Here is an 18,682-nt window from a genome sequence, read left to right as displayed (position 1 = left end):
TTCTGCCTTGTTATAAGGAGGATAATCACTGGAGACTCTAGACAGTTCCCGGTCATCATTCCAGCATTTAGTTGCTGTTTTTGAATCCCAGCACTTTGGGAGGCCTAGGCAGCTGGATCACTTGAGGTCAAGAGTTCAAGACTGGCCTGTTCAACATGGTAAAACTTTGTCTCTACTTAAAATACAAAATTAGCAGGGGGCGGGGGGCGGGGAATATGCATTAGAAGGGAAGGAGAACATACGTAACATGCCATTGGAAGGTGAAATTCCTAATATTTGAGAATATTGTTGAGAACTATGTTTAATTCTCAGTATAGAAAGATGTACCCTTTGAATGACATTAAAAATTCACTAGAAGAGTGAAGAATAATAGTTAAAATGTCACATAAGTAACAACAGTCTCAAAACAAAGTGTTCTAAAAGGTTAAAGTACGTATATGAGGTAGAGGAGAGAAAAATAATAGTTAATTAATTAGACTTTATTATGTGAAAAGACTTTTCTAAAATTCTTCCATAATAATTGAAGATATAAATGACAATAATTAAAGTATACAAAAAATAAAAGCATTAAAATAGTGAAACATTTAAAAAGGGTAAAGTTGAAAATTATTTAATTTTTAATCTCAAAAATCAGAAAGTGATTTTATCAATGTCCTAAAAAATTAAAATAAAAACAAACAATAATGTAAAAGAAGTGAGGTTTCCGCCGGGCTGGGGGCGGAGCTAGGGCTTCCCTGGGGACACAGAAGCAAGAAGCAGGGACCTTGGCGCCCACCAGGCTTTCCGGGCCAGAGCCTTCGCCAGCCACCCACGCCTCCCCCCCTGCCCACGCCTCCGGCCGCCTGTGTGGTGCTGCTGGCTGGACCCAGCCGCAGGGTGGCGGGGCGCGCTGCATGACCCCGCCACCGCTGTCCCACTCCTAGGAACACAGGTCTAGGAGGACCGCGCTGACTACAAAGAGTTCCAGGACTTCTCCTGTCTGCCCCACACCCGCAGCATCGCCTGGGACGATTCCTTCTACCCTTTCCAGGACCAGGAGGAGCACGGCGTCCAGGGCGTGGAGAGCGTCCTGGAGGAGGGCGTCCTGGAGCAGTGGGGCTGCTGCAGACTCTGGTGCGGCGCTGAGCTTTGAGAAGGCGCAGGAGACTGACCACAATGGCTAGACTGGCCTTAATGTCTCCTGCTACCACGGCTTTGTGGATATACCGTGGTGGCCTTAGCTGAGTGCCCCCAAATTGACGTCAACTGGCAGGGCAGGGAAGGGAACGCAACCCTAATCATAGCTGCACAGGCATGAGCTGCCCCTGGCCCCATGGGCACAGTTGCCTTAGACACTGGCTCTCAGCCTTGCACTTCCTGCCTCAGCATCACCTGGACTGGTTCATTTGAGCTTTAACACAGATCTGGTGGAAACACAGACTGCCAGGCCCTGCCCCTGGAGTCTTTCTTTGAATAGGCCTGGGATGGGGCCCAAGAATGAGCAGAAGAACAGGTTTCCTGGTGAGGCTGATGCCACTGGCCCAGGGATCCGACGTTGAGGACGGAGGGCTTTGAGGTTTTCATGGCTGATGATGGCCAGGAACCTTTCACAGTAGGCATTGAAGACAGCAGAGTCCCAGACCCCAGGAAGATGTCATCAGAGGGACATAGAGGCATCACGAATTAAAGTGAAAATGAAGAAAGGAGCTGAGGATCTGTTTCATGACTTTCCTGCGCTGTTTTACTAAAGAGGCTGTTCTGGCCCAGTCAGGGCACGCTATCACCACCAACTACTTGTTGAACTATGTCCTGGGTCTTGACCTTGAAGGATGCATGCACCAGGGTGGAAAGCCCATGCAGGGTCGAACCGATCGCATCGAGCCCTGAGCTAGCAGGGGCAGGTGTCCACGCGAGGGCCCCCGTGGGATGTCGCCAGAGTGTGCCACTTACACGTCTGCCTCATGCAGAGGCTCCTGGAGGCCCCTGCCAGGAGCGGTTGGGGGAAAATTACCAGCTTGAGTTGCCTCCGCTCCAGGCACAAGCCTGCAGAGGCTCAGGGACTGCGAGCTGTCCGCGCTGACGCTGCGCTCCGTGCGTGGCCCGGAGGACCGGGGCGCCCTGGACCACATGGTCAGGATGACCACCAGCCTCTAACAGCCCCGCCGTGGCCATCGCGTGCCAGACCTGTGCCCCGAGTGCTCCCTGTGCGTGGGGAAGAGGCGGCTGGCGATGCAGGAAATCCTGGCGGCTCAGGAAATTCTGGCGGCGCGGCGGGGGATGGGAGGCAGGCGCAGGAGGCGGTGAAGCCGAGGGCACAGAGCAGCACAAGCGGCCCTGACCAGTGGCCGCGGGCTCCTGGGAGGGCTCCCCAAGAGCCGGCCTCCCACCTGCCCTGCTGCCGGGGTCCTGGGGCTCTGCCGACCCCGCCCGGCGGAAGGCCAGCCTCCTGCCCCTGCGCGCCTGCGGCGGAGCAGCTTGAGGTCGGGCATGGTGCCTGGGGTCCGCCTCAGCAAGGCGCCCGCGCCCACCTTCCAGCCCCAGAGGCCGGCGCGGAAGGGCAGCACCAAGGTCATGGCCACCTGCGGATACCCAAGTGGCCTTACAAGGTGGCCAAGGAGGAGAAACCGGAGGCTGAGGACCGAGAAGAAGCACCAGGCCAAGGTGCAGTAGAAGCGCCCGCCGCCCTGGAAGAAGAGGACGTGAGAATCCGCGGGCGCTTGACACGGGGTTCGAGGACAGGGTGAGGCGGCGGGGCTGGGCACCATGGCAGCTACGGGGACCACCAGGCGGCGGGCGTTTCCACGCTGTCTTTCTAGGATGCTCCCAGGAAGGGGCTGGGGGAGCCACATCGATTCGCCTGACACCAGCCACCCTAGCCATCAGTACACGTAGTGGGCATGTTGCCTAAAAGGCTCCCTTTAGAGAACCTCAATTAAGATTTGTTTAAAGATCAATTTATGAGGCCGGGCGTGGTGGCTCACGCCTGTAATCCCAGCACTTTGGGAGGCCGAGGCTGGCGGATCACCTGAGGTTGGGAGTCTGAGAGTAGCCTGACCAACATGGAGAAACCCCGTCTCTACTAAAAATACAAAATTAGCCGAGCATGGTGGCACATGCCTGTAATCCCAGCTACTGGAGGCTGAGGCAGGAGAATCGCTTGAACACAGAGGCAGAGGTGGCAGGGAGCCAAGATCGCGCCATTGCACTCAGGCCTGGGCAACAAGAGCCAAACTCCGTCTCAATCAAAAAAAACTCAATTTATTAAAGGGTATTTTCTGCGTAATTTTGTATTTTTAATTGTTATCCAATTTGCCAAGTTTTACAAGTGATAGGGCCCCTTGTATCCAAGGCAGTTTTAATACACTTGCCTGAAGACCTTTCATTTAAAATACTGTTTCTAGCAATAAATGTTTATGATATCTGTAGGAGTTTACACAGAAATCATGGGATTCTCTCCTTTTTGGCTGTTTGTTTTGGTCTTTTCTTCTCATTGTGGGTGCACGTGCACAATGGATGTTTTCATTAGTTAGATTAAGTAATGCCAGATATTTCTATTTGATGGAGGGATTGACTCATTCAGCCACATGATCAAGTGAGAAAGACATAGCATATTTTATTGTATCTTTTTAAAAAGTATTATCCATAATCATAATTGGGGAAAAACATTATCGTAAAATTATAAAACAATGCAGAGATAAGCATGTATGTATTGCTAGAATTAAACTCATTTTAATCAAGGAGTTTTAGATAAACTGGATACAAAATCTTTAACATATTAAAAATAGATATGAGGAAAACGTGTCATTTGATAAAATGCGGGAAATGTAATAGATGATTACCAGAAATACAAAATTAAGCCATATATGCTCTTAAGTAAATCGAATCCAGACATCCTTAAAATGTAAAAAAAGGATGCAACAAGAGTAAGGAGCCCAGAACGATGCAAATTAAGGGAATGGGGGGAGGTGATGTTTAGAACAAGCAAAGAGAATACAATGGGAAGCAAACTTATTTTAGGCAAATTCTCCTGGAGTGGACCAGGAAGCCCTCTCTTCCAGACTCAGTTCCAAAGAGTCCCTTATGTGGGTATTTCTTTTATTTTTCCTTTGAGGACTGCACTTGGTGTTTAGTTCAACCTCATGCGGACCTCATGGAATTTCCAAGACTTGGGGCCTTGGCATTGTGGCACCTTCCTGCCACACGTACATAATTCACAGCATTACCAAGTCACCACAGCTCCACGCTCACCTCTGTCAGCCCAGGACCCAGCCAGGCAGTGTCACATGGTCTCCCAGGCATGCCTTTCCAAGCCGGCTATCCCTGCTGCGAAAGTTCTCAAGGCACTGGTCCGGGAAGCTGAGCCCTGGGCCTGTCCTAAAGCTCCACAGGTGACTGCACTGCAGCCCGCATGGAGAGCTGCAGCTCTAACACAGGGATTTTGAGAGGCCTCAGTCGCCTTTAAGTGGCACTTCCAGGACACCCATCCTGAGCTCTCACAAATGGCTCCACCTTCCCAAGGATGTCCTATTGTCATTGGAACAGCCAGTGTCAGGCAGCTTCTGCTCGGGCTGTTGTGGCATCTGACCCTGGGTGGGTGGCCAGACATTCCTTCCCGTTTCCTCCATGGGAAGTTGGCACTGGGAATGGTATGGAGCCCCCACGTCTACCCTAAGCCTTAGGTGTCTGCTGCTTCCAGGTCAAAAATGGACATTTCTGGTCCTGATCAGCCACCACCACGCTGTAACCGATGCTCATAGTCTCCAGGGATGTGTAGAACAGCAATGGCAGGACAGCAAACAACTGGCGATTTCTCCAGTTCCCACGCTGTTCCAGAGTGGACATGTTGGATCCCTGTCCCCAGTGTGTTCCAGCCTTACCCAGGTGCACAGGGTACCCTGGGGCTAGCACAGGGCTTGTCAAGTAATGCTCCTGGTGTCCACAAAACAGCTCCAGAGATACCTGCATTTTGAAAAGCCTGCCAAGCCAGCAAGTATGGGGCAGGACCCAGATTTCTTTGGCAAATCTGAAGGTGAGCTGGCCACTTGCCTGGTGAGTAGAAGCTGCCTTTACTGGCCAGTGTATGCAACTTGAGAGAAAATGACAGCTTCATGGGGGGCTTTGGTGGGACTGGGAAGCCTGACCTCCCAGGGAGCTTTGGTATGGCCCCAGTGGAAAGACTGGATTTTGAAAACCCACCAGGCCCAACTGAAAGAAGGGTCATCCCTGATTGGATCCCAGACTCTCCCTGATCTCTCTGGACTCGTTCTAGAAGTGACTTGCCTATGGGCAGCCCTTCCCTTTGGCCCATGAGGCAGGTCCAGGTAGCTTCTGCAGCTGTGTGCCTGGCTACTGGCCCAGCACTTCTCATCTTTGCCATGTGGAAGCAGATTTGCTAGTAGAGGAATTTTCCAAGTCAAAGGAAGTGTCGCCAAGCCTCTTTCCTCGACCTGTGGCGAGCCCATGCTCTTGGTTTCTTATCCTTTTGGAGTGGGCAGCAGAGGGGACAAGCAGGCCTCCAGCCAGGCTCAGGGAGTTTGGGAGGGCAGGGAGAAAAGTCTAGATGATGAGGAACTGGAGCCACCTTGAGGGGGTGTCCTGGGGTCAGTGTCGGGGTGATCAGTTGAGCCAGTTTATATTTAAGCAACATTATTATGTTCAATTATTTTGGGTAAGGGATTCCTCAGGGGAGGTGTGGTCATCTGGTCCCAGAGGTGGAGTGAAATGCCCACTCATCTTCCTGAGCCATTTGGAAGCCCTTTCCTCTAGCTCTAGGTACTGGTGACACAGGCTCCTCGGTCTCAGATGGTGCACAGGGCTGGGGGGTGCAGGCTTTTTGTCACTTACCCCCTCAGCACTATTGGGCATCGGGCATTCAGAGGTCTCACAGTGGCCTCCCTAAAAGCCTGGTGTCCTAGGAGAACATTTATTATTTTTGTCTATTTTTGTTTCTTTGAACTGCTGCATTCACTCACTGAGGGCTTGCCCTCCCTGTAACCCTCATGTTGTTCAGGAAGGAGGGGACTGATGAGCATGGGCCCCCTTCTCCTCTCGTGTCAGTTGCCACCACACTGTCCCCTGGCTTTATCACCACGTTCTCCCACCCCTGTTACCTCATCTCTTCTTCCTCATTCACACTTCCTTCCTTTGCCTGTTTTCTTCTCCCAGTTGGTTAAGTTCTTTATGATCTCAGGCACCACCTATCCTGAGGTCTACCAAGGACAGAAAAGCAGGGGCCTCTGTGAGGCAATGTGGTGTTATCATGGTGGGACCTCCAGGCCCCCAGAGTGAGTGAACAGCAGGCCTGCCAGCATCTGTGCTGATGGCTAAGAATTCCTCCACCGCCGTGCCCCTCCCACCCCCTCCTCTTTGCACAGAAGGGAGACCAGGTTTGCTCTCCTGCAATGACAGCCCAGCCCCTGCTGTGCACAGGGATGGGGCTCAGGGTCCCTCCCGGCACCCTGATGTTAATTAACTGTAGATAGTGAATTTCAAGTTGACATACCTTCTCAGGGATTTCTATATAAATATAGTTAGAGGAAAATCTAAAGTCTATTTTACTACTTTTTAGTGTTTGTGAAAATTAAGCTTAAAGTGGACAGAATAAATATTTCTCAGACAATGTCGATGCTACTGATTACAAGTGAGATGGCTGGAGCTCGCCCCTTGGTGGAGAATTTTTTGGTGATTGGAGATTGGGGACTCTGGCAACAGAAATGGCTTTACGGTGGGTGTGAGTCACTTCTGTCCCTCGGAGAGCCTCTTGTGGATTTGAAAGCATGTATGAACACCAGTGAAATCCACCTCCGTGTACACTGAGGCAGCTGATGAGAACACAAATGAGCCAGTCCTAGCACTTCCCTCCAGAACCGGTCACTCCCGTCTGACGTTAGAGCATGTGAATTAAGAGTGACAATTTTTTCTACTTGCTTCTGTGAATAAAGTGTTCTACAGTCAGCCAGCACTAAACTCACTAGAAAGGAGGAGGGAAGAGCGTGGAGCCAATCATCTAGAATTACCTCAGTATGCAGAGGCTGTCCCTTGGCTGCCCTTGGGAAAAGCAGTGTGAAACATCATGTGCCTCTTTCTTTTCAAGCTCCTCCTCACAGTCTCCTGGCAACACTAGAGACCTCAAAACTATGGAGATCAGAATTTCAATAGCTTTGTCATCTCAGCATTGACCACTCCTGAGACCCGAGCTTCCTCCTGGGAGCAGGAGACGGAGTTCGTGATGTTCGTTGGAAAATACGATTTATGAATGCAGGAGGGCTGTGCTGGGCCCTCTGCCTGCTTCTCTCCCTGCTGTCAGCAGTGACCAGGTCTCCGGTGTGGAGGCGAGTCTGTTGTGGGTGAAACAGAAGCCCCTGGGGTAAGGCCAGACCCCAGGCCTGAAAAAGATGCAAAGCCTGCTGTTTCATGCAGCCCACCGGCAAGAGGACTACATCCCCTGCAGTCTCGCCATCCACACTACGTGATACGGGAAGGCTGTCTCTTCGCCCTTACCCTGGGGACCCAAGCCTGCCTTGAGGAGTGAGTACAGCCCTGAGGTGTGCCTTGCATTACTCTTTCCCCAGGTGTGCCCGGAGACTCAAGCTTGCTCATTTCTGTCCTGACACATCTCGCTGGTCCTGTGGTGGTCAGAGTCCTCCTGTTCTGTGTCAACTCCTAGACATCATTAGTCTTTCACGTGATAAAGTATGAGTACTTTTCTCTTTTACAGTATTTGGGGAAATTCTAACAGACTCCCCAGGGATATGCGCAGGTCCCGCTGGCTCCCGTGGTAGGTAATTCTATGGATTCTGCACCTGGCAGCCAGCACTTTCCCTTGGAAGCCCCTGGGGTTCCTGTTTCTGTGGTCCTGGTCCTTGGTTTATACCCCAGTACATTTTGACTGGGACCTGCCTAGAACTGCCTGGAGGGCCGTGGTCTAGGGAAGGACAGGTGGAACCCTGACCACAACATATCCTTCTAAAACAACAAAGTCACATTGATGACGACGACTGCAGTGGGGTGAATGCCATCAAAGTGGGCATGCTGGGAGCCGCCAAGGGCTTACAGCAAAAACAGTTCTTCCCAAGGCGCCCTTTGCATCTTCTCCTCCTCGCCTCTCAGTGCATTTGGAACTTGCTTATGCGTTGGAATGACTTAAATCAACTGCTCGTTTCTGTGCCCCTGCACTCACAGCTTCCTTCATTAACAGGAAAAAGAAAAACACACACTACCTGAAATGATTTTACTAATTTTTGAGTGACTCAGTGGAAAGTCAGTGTTGCATACACAATTTCCTCATGCTGAGCCAGCTTGAAATAAGACTTGATAAAAGCACACAGCCCTCAGTAGCAGGCGGTGCCACTGTGGACAGTGTACACTATGGTGTGAGGGTATGCACAGGTGAGCGTAAGTGTGTTTACTCATCCACACAGATAAACCAAAAGGACATCGGGCTTCATGCTGGCAAAGGTTATGATGCTGCTGTAGCTTGTTATGGGCCCTGGGCAGTGTCAGATGGGAAATGCTTTGATGGCATGTTGTTCAATGTGTATAATGGGGTCTCCTATGGCCCAAGGACCCACTATGAGCACTCCGCCCTCTGTGGTGGAGAACACGGCTGGAGTCATCACAGCCCTGGTCTTTATTGAAAGGCAGTGTTGACCCAGAAGGCTCGTGTAGAACCCATTTGGCCAGGTCTGGATCATCTCTCTCCATCTGACCTGCCTTGGTGCACAGAGGGACCCAGACCCAAAAGGCCCAGAATCAAGAGGAAACTGAATGACATTTACCATTACACCAGCTTTCATTTATTTTTTCCATATGACCATAAGGACTGTATTACTATGTATGCTTATATATGCTATTTACAGTCTGTTCCCTTTTATATGATGAAAGATTAATAAAAAACAAAAAATTGCCTGCAGTAAAACCATGCCTGAGGCCAAGAGTGGTGGCTCATGCCTGTAATCCCAGCACTTTGGGAGGCCAAGACGGGCAGATCACCTGATGTAAGGAGTTCAAGACCAGCCGGGACAACATGGCGAAACCCCAACTCCACAAAGTACAAAAAAAAAAAAAAAATTAGCTGGGCATGATAGTGAGTGCCTGTTATTCCAGCTACTTGGGTGGCTGAGACAGGAGAATCGCTTGAACCTGGGAGGTGGAGGTTGCAGTGAGCCGAGATTGCACCATTGCCCTCCAGCATGGATGAAAGGGAGAGAGAGGGAGGGAGGGAGGGAGAGAGAGGGGGAGGGAGGAGAGAGAAGAGAAGAGAGAGAAAAGAGAAAGAAAGAAAGAAAGAAAGAAAGAAAGAAAAGAAGAAAGAAAGAAAGAAGAAAGAAAGAAGAAAGAAAAAGAAAGAAAGAAAGAAGAAAGAAAGAAAGAAAGAAAGAAAGAAAGAAAGAAAGAAAGAAAGAAAGAAAGAAAAAAGAGCAAAGCCATGCTGAAGGGCACTGTGTGGTCATCACTTCAGCAGGTTGACACTCACCTGGAGGTCATGAAATCTGTCCATTAGGCCAGTGATGGGTTGAGCACTGAGCTCTGAGCTCACACATGGGGCATGTGCCGCTGCTCTGACTCACTCCTTTAAAGAGGAAAATACAATTGAGCTTTCTAATACCAAATATTTCATCACAGGATTTAAAAACAAATAATCATTCAAGGGAAATTCGTCTTTAAAACCCTTTCCTGATGTAGCACTGCGAAATTATAGGGATTACGAACTTGAGCCACTGAGCCTAGACTGACTGATGTATTCCACCAATAAGCTATGTACATAAACTCATGTCTTCCCACTTCTCAGAACCATGAAATCAATCATTCCTCCCTTTCTTTCCTTTATTTTTATTGTTTCTTAACAATACTAGAAGCCAAATTCATTCTTTTCTTAAACCACTTTTATTCATTATATGACTTCCTAAAACACCCAAAAAAAGGTTATTATCCACCATTTCTTCAATATACACCCTTTGATATCAGACAACCTACATGAGAGTCATTGGAATTTATGGTGATTCACAGATAATTTTTTGCAGTATTATGTTTTAATTAGTCTTTAGTACCAAACCTCCCTACTCCATAGCCTGACCACTCTCTCTGAGCAGTAATCAATGCTGCATTGTACTCTCAGGATTGGAAGCCATGAGAAAAAATCTTCCTCAAATCGTAACCAAGATGTTTTCCACTCAAGTGGTAAGTGGACACATTTGTAGCATGTCTGTCTGAGGCTGAATCTGAGGGAAAAGGCCCAATACTTACGCAGGGAGGGGAACATCACACACTGGGGCCTGTGGGGGGTGGGGTCCTGGGGAGGGATATCACTGGGATAACTACCTAATGTAGATGATGGGTTGATGGTTGCAGCAAACCACCATGGCGCGTGTATACCTATGTAACAAACCTGAATGTTGCGCACATGTACCCCAGAACTTAAAGTATAATAATAAAACAGTTTTATGTCTTAATGTTGATGTTAAATTATCATAAATTAAATTATAATATATGCATTTGAAAAATTAGGCAAAACATCAAATTTATTTATTTCAAACTTATTCTATACATTAAAATATTTAATATATATATATAAAATACTCTTCTGCATGAAAAATGCTTATAGTTTCTCTCTTTGATTTCAATGCTTCCTGTATCTTATCCTGGTTAATTTTTAAGTTTCCTAACCATTACCTTCCAAAATATTATTCAATATTCTAACTTCTAGTATCAATTAATGGAGTTCACAATTTATCTGAATAAAACACTGTAATATAACATTTGTGTGTTTCAATTCTTTTCTTAAACTTCTCTTTGAGATTCATTGATTTGTTGCATTTTGGTGTTATCTCTGTTTTGTAAAATTCTTTTGTATGATGAGATCACAATTTATTTAGCAATTCTACTGTTGATGAATATTTATTTTGTCTCCAATTTGGAGCTACTATAAAAATTGTTGTAATTATCAACATTGTGTTTATCTTGAAATACACATAGGCAGTCTGTGGAATATATTTTAGAATTAGAATATCTAGCCCATAAGGAATGCTCATAGTCAGTTTGCCAAAAAGTATCTCAGTTTACATACCTCCAGCCATGAATAACTTTCATGATTCTTTATCTTTCACAACACACAATACTGTGTGTCTTTAAATTTTGCAAATTTTTATGGAGCCTGTAGTTCAACTTATGGATGAATTTTTATTATTCTGAGGACTAATAAAAGTAATCCCTTTTTCATATTTGTCCAGATATTTATGCCTCCAATTTTATGAAGTACCTGTTCAAATATTTTCCCAATTTTACACTGGGTTCATTTTCTTTTATTTATTACATTCATTAATCACATGTATTGTATTTTATTGTGTATATGTTGGGATAAATATTTTTCTCCACTCTTGGTTTGCATTTTAATTCTTGAATGGTATATTTTGAAACACAGACATCATCATTTTTGATATAAACTAAGTTTTTCTTCTTAATTGTTACTTTTTTGTCCTGGTCAGGAAATCTTTCTGTATGAGAATATTTTATTGTGTTCCCTTCACCTTCAGAACATGAATCCATGTGGAAATGCACTGTATATGGTTTGAGGTAGGGGTCAGTATTCAGTTATGTCCATTTGAATATTTAATTGATTCAGCATTGTCCTGATCCCCTTGTAAATTTCACTGTAGAACAGCACTCTAATAATGCATGAGCATTTGAATATAAGATGAGATTACAAGGACAAGCACAGCATAGGAGGTCAAATAAGATTACCTCAAAGTATAGTTCATAAATAAAACACATGGATAAGTAGAATATTGTTAGATGAAGGAAAGAAAATATTTCCAGGTTACCATTGAGTCTTTTTACACCAAGGTTTTTCATGAAGCCAAGATCTCTACTTTCTTCCATTGGTTTTAACTTCATTTAGACAACTCTCTTACCTATTATTTCACTTTGTGACATTCAGAAATAATTAAAAACCAGAGAATATATTCTATGCCATACATCATGGGTAATGATTTTCCAAAAATGATTAAAAAAGGAAACAATACACATGGTTTTTGTGTTTTCACCATATTTAATGAAACACTATAAATGAGTTTTGATGACATTAGAATGCAACTAAAGACATTAAATATAACTGATTTGTCCTGTTTGATGAGGTGCAAAAAAGATGGCTTTCTGGGATAAACAGGTTCCCAGAGCATATAGACACGTTTCTGACTTTTCTCTGGTCAGAAGTGACTACAGCAAAAGATGGGCCTGAGAGGAGGTGAGAAGGAGCAATTAGGGATGGTGTATATCAGGGAACTTTGATCAACGTCAACAAAGCTCATGGTTCTACCTTCACAATCCAGGAATAATCCTACTGTGCTGGTAGGTCTTGGAACATATTGCACCACAAATGGGGAGGTGGTAAAGAGACTGCAGTGAGTGTCCTCCTTAACACATCCAAGAAGAAAGAGTCCCTCCTCTCCATCTATCTTGTCATTCTGTCTCTTCTCTTTCCAATAATTGTTACAGACTCCAAAAGCCCAATTCCAAGAGTCCCGCACGTGAACCTCCCAATAATATTTGCCAGATGTGAAAGCCTGAGCCCCCCATACAAGAAAACATTCGGATTTTGCAGTGATATCGGGATCATCTTGAGGGTCACATCCAACATTCACGCTTCTCACATCTCCACACAGGAAGATATGACTATTGGCTCTTCCATGCTGCAGAGTAAAATCAACTGCAAAAATAATTTTAAAAAAGCATGGATACATGTAATTATTAGAAATTAGAATTCTTGAGAGAAAAGTTGTTCTACCAAGAATTTACTTTACCAAGAAATTTGAAGTTACAAGGACAGGAGAATTGTGACTAAAACATTTAATAAAGTATAAGGATGATTAATATTCTCTATAGGAAGAACAAAACCCTAAAAATAGACATTGAAAATTTATTGAAAACTTAAAAATTGAGAGTTCAATATAAGACCAGCCTGTTTTAATCCAATCTCCAATGTAAACGTGAAATATTATATGCCTTGAATGCCCTTTAGCTATCAAGGTCATTATTATTAAAATATTTCTTGTTCTTAAATACTAGTGATATAATTTTGGCAAGAATGGGAAGATTTTAGCTTACTCAAGCACTGCTCTAGATAACTGGATACAAGTCCATACGTTCAAATTATAAGTGGTAACTTAAGGCAGATTTTTGCAAAATCTTTTACCAGTCACTCTGCGGACATCCCTGCTAGCTCTAGACTGAAACTGAATTTTAGATTTTACTCGTAGCTCTTCATGTTGTAACTAAACTGAAATTATCACTTCTATTTTTACTTCCTATTTACATAATAATTTCTTCTTTCTTTTTACATGCTAAGTCAACATTTTACATTATATCAATAATATATATTTATTATAAGAAAATACAAATACTCCATCAAACTTCAGTGAACTCCATTCCCCAACGAAATGTGTTTAACAATTCAAATGAAATACGGTAATGTAAAATTTTTATGTAAGCTTGGATTATTAAGCTTCCTTCTGAGCATTGTTCCATTTATTCAATTTTTTATTTCTTATGTCATTCCATTTACCCAATATATACATGTGAGCCCAGAACATATTTGTTTTTCACTACGTTTTACTCTTCATGTTATAAATTGGAATATAAATAGAAACACAGATATAAAAGGGTTGCATAGCCATATGGTTCACTTCCTGCTGAAATGAAATAAAGATTTGGCGAACGGTAAAGTATTACCCTCATGATTCTAACAAGAAGTAATACACTGTGGGAATTCTGCCAATGGGCTGACACTTACCTCTGAATCCATTGAGCCTGTCCAGCAGTCCAGTGATGGGCCCTGCACTGAGCTCTGGATTCACAGGCTCAGACACTTGCAGCAGCAGAGACTCACACCTGCAACGAGAAAGACACAGTTACCACATCTACAGCCAAAAAAATACATAAAAATCACTACTTTTATTTAAAAGATGTTTCATGAGAATCCCTTTAACCCACATATTTGCTAATTCCAAAATTATCATTTTCTTTTTCGAATTCATTCTTATTCACAGTTCCTGATTTTCAAGCACGATGGAAAAGTCTATCTGAGCGAGAATTCATTCGAATCTTTCTTTGTATTGCTCCAAATTAGTAAGGATCATTAGTCTTAATACTAGGAGAATATTCAAAAATGAAATTCTGGGTTCCAGACCTCGCCAGAAATTCCTGAAATCATTGTCTGGAAAAGTGGGATTACTTTTAAGACTGCTGCATCTGTTGCTTCCTTCTCAAGGCCGGGGTGTTGAAACTTGCTCCAGGCAGGGAGATCTGCCTTTTATAGTTGAGGTTCTCTGGAGGCCTACACGGTTCAAACATTCCGAATAGTTTGTTCATCTATTTTTCAGAATTATATATTTAAATATAAACTGGAAATCATCAACACTTTTCACTGCTAAAATACTTTCCCCTTTTCTCTCTGGCTTCCCCTGGCTGACTTTGTAGCCATGTAGTAAATGTAATGTTTTCTCTTTCAAATATGAAGGCTTTTGAGGAATAAACATGAAATTAGGAATAGAGATGCTCACTTCCTTTATTTTTCTTTCATTTATTTATTTTTGGTTTTCTTTTTTATTTATTTATTTATTTACTTATTTATTTATTTTTGGTTTTGCAGAACTTTCATTGAACTGCTTAAGAAAATCACTGTGTATGGCAACAAAATAGATGTCTACCTGGGGTGGGGGATGGAGAAAGTACAACCAGCACAAGGCAGTATCACTATCTGAATCAATTATACCTTCAGTATCAAAGTTCCTGCTTGATATTTGTGGAAACTGAAAGCATCTGCTAAAATCTAGGTATGCACTCACCTGTGTAATATGTCTCCAGAAGCCTGTAAAAAAAAAAAAAAAAAAAGAAAGGCTTAGTGCTATCCACAAGATAATCTTCCACTAAGTTCAGTGTGAGATTTGGAGACAGTTTCTGAAGATATAATTTTCCTACAACGTTCCCTCCTGGAAAGCATTTTCTATTTCTTTTCTCATGAAAATCCCAGTCTATCATATGTCATGAATTAATGTCCTCATAAAGTCTAAGTCTTGAAGACGTTCTTTTTACAAGTGAAGGGAGAGGAGGCCCACAGAGTCTATGCTCTGCGGTAACCATAAAGAAGCTACTCAGTCATCTTCCCTCAGCCCTGTTACCAAAATGAGTGGACCCCAAAATAATATTAGTGTGATCCTAGATTCCCCAACTTCTCCATCATGCCATGTCTCCAAATTAGCCTAAATGCCAATGAATCACTTCTCATTTTATCCACTTTCAAAAATCCTAGACATCACTGACTTTTGATGGGAAATATTTCTTGGGGCTGTCTGTTACCTTGGCCATTCTACAAAGTTTTGTTGCTGGTGGATAAAGTAGGAGGGATCTTCGGCCTGGTAGAATCACTAGGAGAGGCTATACCCTCCCAACCAAGTAGCATTAGTTATCGAATAGTATTTTTGGAAACAAATCATGGAAGTAAAGGGGGAGACGGATTTCAGGAGAGAGGAAAAATACCCATGCATGTGAATGTTCAACATCATGATACCCCATGGTCAGTCCGTACCTGGAGTAGCTCCACATCTGCTTTATGGCACATTTGCTTCAGATCCTCATACATTCCTTTAAAAGCTCCCTCAAATGTTCCATTCTGGCTTTGCTTTCATTGAGTTGCTGAAAAATGTCCTCGCCTTCCTTTCGCAGCCTCTCCAAGTGATGTTGCTCTTCTTCATGGAGAAATGCAGGCATCTTCTGATATTCAGCTCTGATTGCTTCTATCCTTAAACTCACATAATCCTGCAGTGACAATTAGTCAAAATAGAAATGTTTTATCCATCTTCTCTTGAATTTCACTGATTCCTCTTAGCATTCTGAATACCCAATATTTTAATCCTCAATATTGTCAATTCTCAGATTCCACAAAATTTTATTCTTTCCTTTTTTTTCTGTACTAGTATCAACATAGTTGTTTCTGCCCAGTTCCATTCACTTGATTAATGATAAAATGTTTTCTAAGATAGGTATATAAAAATGGATTTCTCTCTTCCACACCACATTTATAGAAAGAAAACACAGCTCTTGCATAAGAATCAAACTATCGAGTTATATTGACTAGGTAAGAAACCATTATTTCTATTTTGGAGAATTGGGGCAAGTTATGTAAAACCATTATATGAGAAATGATGACATGACCACAGACTAGCATTGTCAACTCAATGCATTTCACCCAGCATAACATATTCTAATAAGGTTTCATTTATTCTCTTCCAAACTCACCCTAATCGCAACATGGACTTCTTTGTGGTTCCTCAAACCCCCAAATAAATGCAAATTAAATATTACTGCCCATGTTGTTTTCTGTACCTAGAATTATTTTCATATATATATATACATATTTCTCATATATGTACTCATATATATATTTCTCAAATGTAGGTATATATCGATATATGAGGAATATATATGTGTATCTGTTGTGTGTGTATATATATTCCTCATATATATCCATATATATATATACACCCAGATACACATATATATTCATATATTTATGAGGAAGAGGAAGGCAAACAGGAGGATATATATATTTCCTCCTGATCAAGATTTTGTTTCAGTGTGAATTTTTCCATGAGCCTTTTTCCTGACCACCCTATTTAAAACTCAAACCCTCATCCCCAGTCCCTGGCCTCTGTGCTCCTTTTCTACTTTCCTGCTGGATTATTCTCCAAAGACACTACTACACTCTAACACATCATGTACTTCACATATCTGCATGGTGACCATTTGTTTTCTCATTTCCATTGCAAGATTTGTGTGTTTTCTTCTTTACTCCTTAATTTTCTAAGTTGATATTTGACATAGACTAAGTACTCATAAAATATCTTTCAATTAATATTAGAATAAATTAATGAATTAATATTCAATATCATACCCTCAATATAAACATCCACAAAGAGAAAATCATTTCTAGAATTCTTCTCAAGTCCTTAGAGTTCTCCTTATATTAAATACTAGTTCCCATATTTCTCACATATTTATGTCTTCATCAAGACACAAGTCTACATTTCTCACCACTTTTCCCATTATGTGTTATGACTTATTCAATATTAATTAGTTCTGATATTTCGTTTCATGCATTCCCTAAGTTTGCACGCTTGCTCCTTCCGCCTGAAATTTAGCTCACATTTCAATATACTTGCCCACCAAGATTCAAATTCATACTGACTCAGCCTTAGAAAGGTCACCTGAAATTTCCACGACTGATAAATAACTCTCGTGTCCACAATTTATCCAGGCAGCCCATTGGGAACAGTGTGAAATAGCCCAGTTTCTTGTATTTGTTGGGGTATTACTACAGGTTTGTATGGAAACAGATGAGCATGCTTGGATAACATCTGTGGTCTGATTAGAAATCTTACCGAAGAGTCACACTAACTTACATAAATATTAGCGAGTTTTTTCTCAAGTGTTTTATCCTTGTTTATTGAATTCCAGAAACATTATGAGTTGAGATCAAGTTCCTATTTTAAGAGTCACCCATTTGTTCACTATAAGTTCCTGGAGAAGGTAGAGTAATACGGTACTAACCTTCCAGCATCTGGTTCTGGTGGTTTCCATGCTCAGTTTTCTGTGATTTTCACAAGCTTTTTCCCACAAACACTGCATTTATTTTAGGAGCTCCTCCTGCAAAAGAGCCATGAATTGAAGCACAAGTGAAGACAATAAAGTATCATTCACACTCTGATATACGAAGGACCCAAAATGAGAGACAAATTCGCCCACAGAAAATAGAGTTTGCTTTGTTTCTCCTCATGTTTGTCAAATCTGAGAGGTGTGAAGTCAAGGAAGCTCATAACAGACATGCTTAAGGGGACACAGAGATGACATCATCCAATCACCAAGGAAATAGACTTACAAGAATTTCATGTGTTCTATAGAGAAATAGATCTTCAGAGGCATCACTTACCCGGTGTCCTCAGCAGCCCGCTCAATGGGACAGTGTCTGTGATTCCGGTGCTCCTGAGAGTTACTGGAGCACAGCAAACAGAGCAGGCTCTTGTCCACTTCACAGAACATCCTCTTTGTCTCTCCGTGCGTCCCACATATTTGCTCCTCAGAGCTAAGGAATTGCCGGAGACTGGCTTTTCTGGCGATGGAAGCCATCTTCTTCAAAGAAATGTCAGTTTTGAGGTTTCTCTGCCGTGTTGTCTTCTTGCATTTAGAACACTGAGCAAGAACTGCGATGTCTTGCCAGTGGAGGTAGAAACAGGGCCGGCAAAAGCTGTGCCCACAGTCTATGGTGACTGGGTCTATGAAGTAGTTCATGCAGATGGGACAGGTGAGTTCCCTCTGGAAGACTTGCAAGATTCCAGAATTCATGTTTCTGAAGAAGAAAGAGCAGCATGTCATTTTGGGGTCGGGTTGGTGAAGATCTGTGAACCTGTGGTGATATGTGATAGCTATATTTTCTTCTTGACAGTGCTCATTAAAGCAGAACAAACTATTTCCTCTGTAACAAAAATGAAAAATGCATACACAAAGAGAGTCTTTAGGCTTTATAGCCGACACTACTGACTAGATGACTCACAACCTCTTCTACTCCTAGTTCCTGCCCATAACATAATGCAAATCTGTTCAAAAACCTATTCCCTGGATGTCGATATGGAACTCGGGTTTTAATCTTAAGTGG

General features: G+C 43.2%; 1 pseudogene; it reads right to left on the bottom strand.

Annotated features, from left to right (window-relative positions):
• Window positions 1-12,182: 12,182 nt before the first annotated feature.
• On the bottom strand, window positions 12,183-18,372 carry LOC115834265 (annotated as a pseudogene).
• Window positions 18,373-18,682: the final 310 nt, after the last annotated feature.

The sequence above is a fragment of the Nomascus leucogenys genome, unplaced genomic scaffold (assembly GCF_006542625.1).
Source record: "Nomascus leucogenys isolate Asia unplaced genomic scaffold, Asia_NLE_v1 000932F_40102_qpd_obj, whole genome shotgun sequence".
NCBI classification, from domain to species: domain Eukaryota; kingdom Metazoa; phylum Chordata; class Mammalia; order Primates; family Hylobatidae; genus Nomascus; species Nomascus leucogenys.
Note: the sequence above shows the minus strand (reverse complement) of the source record. Positions and strands in the feature narration are given on the sequence as shown.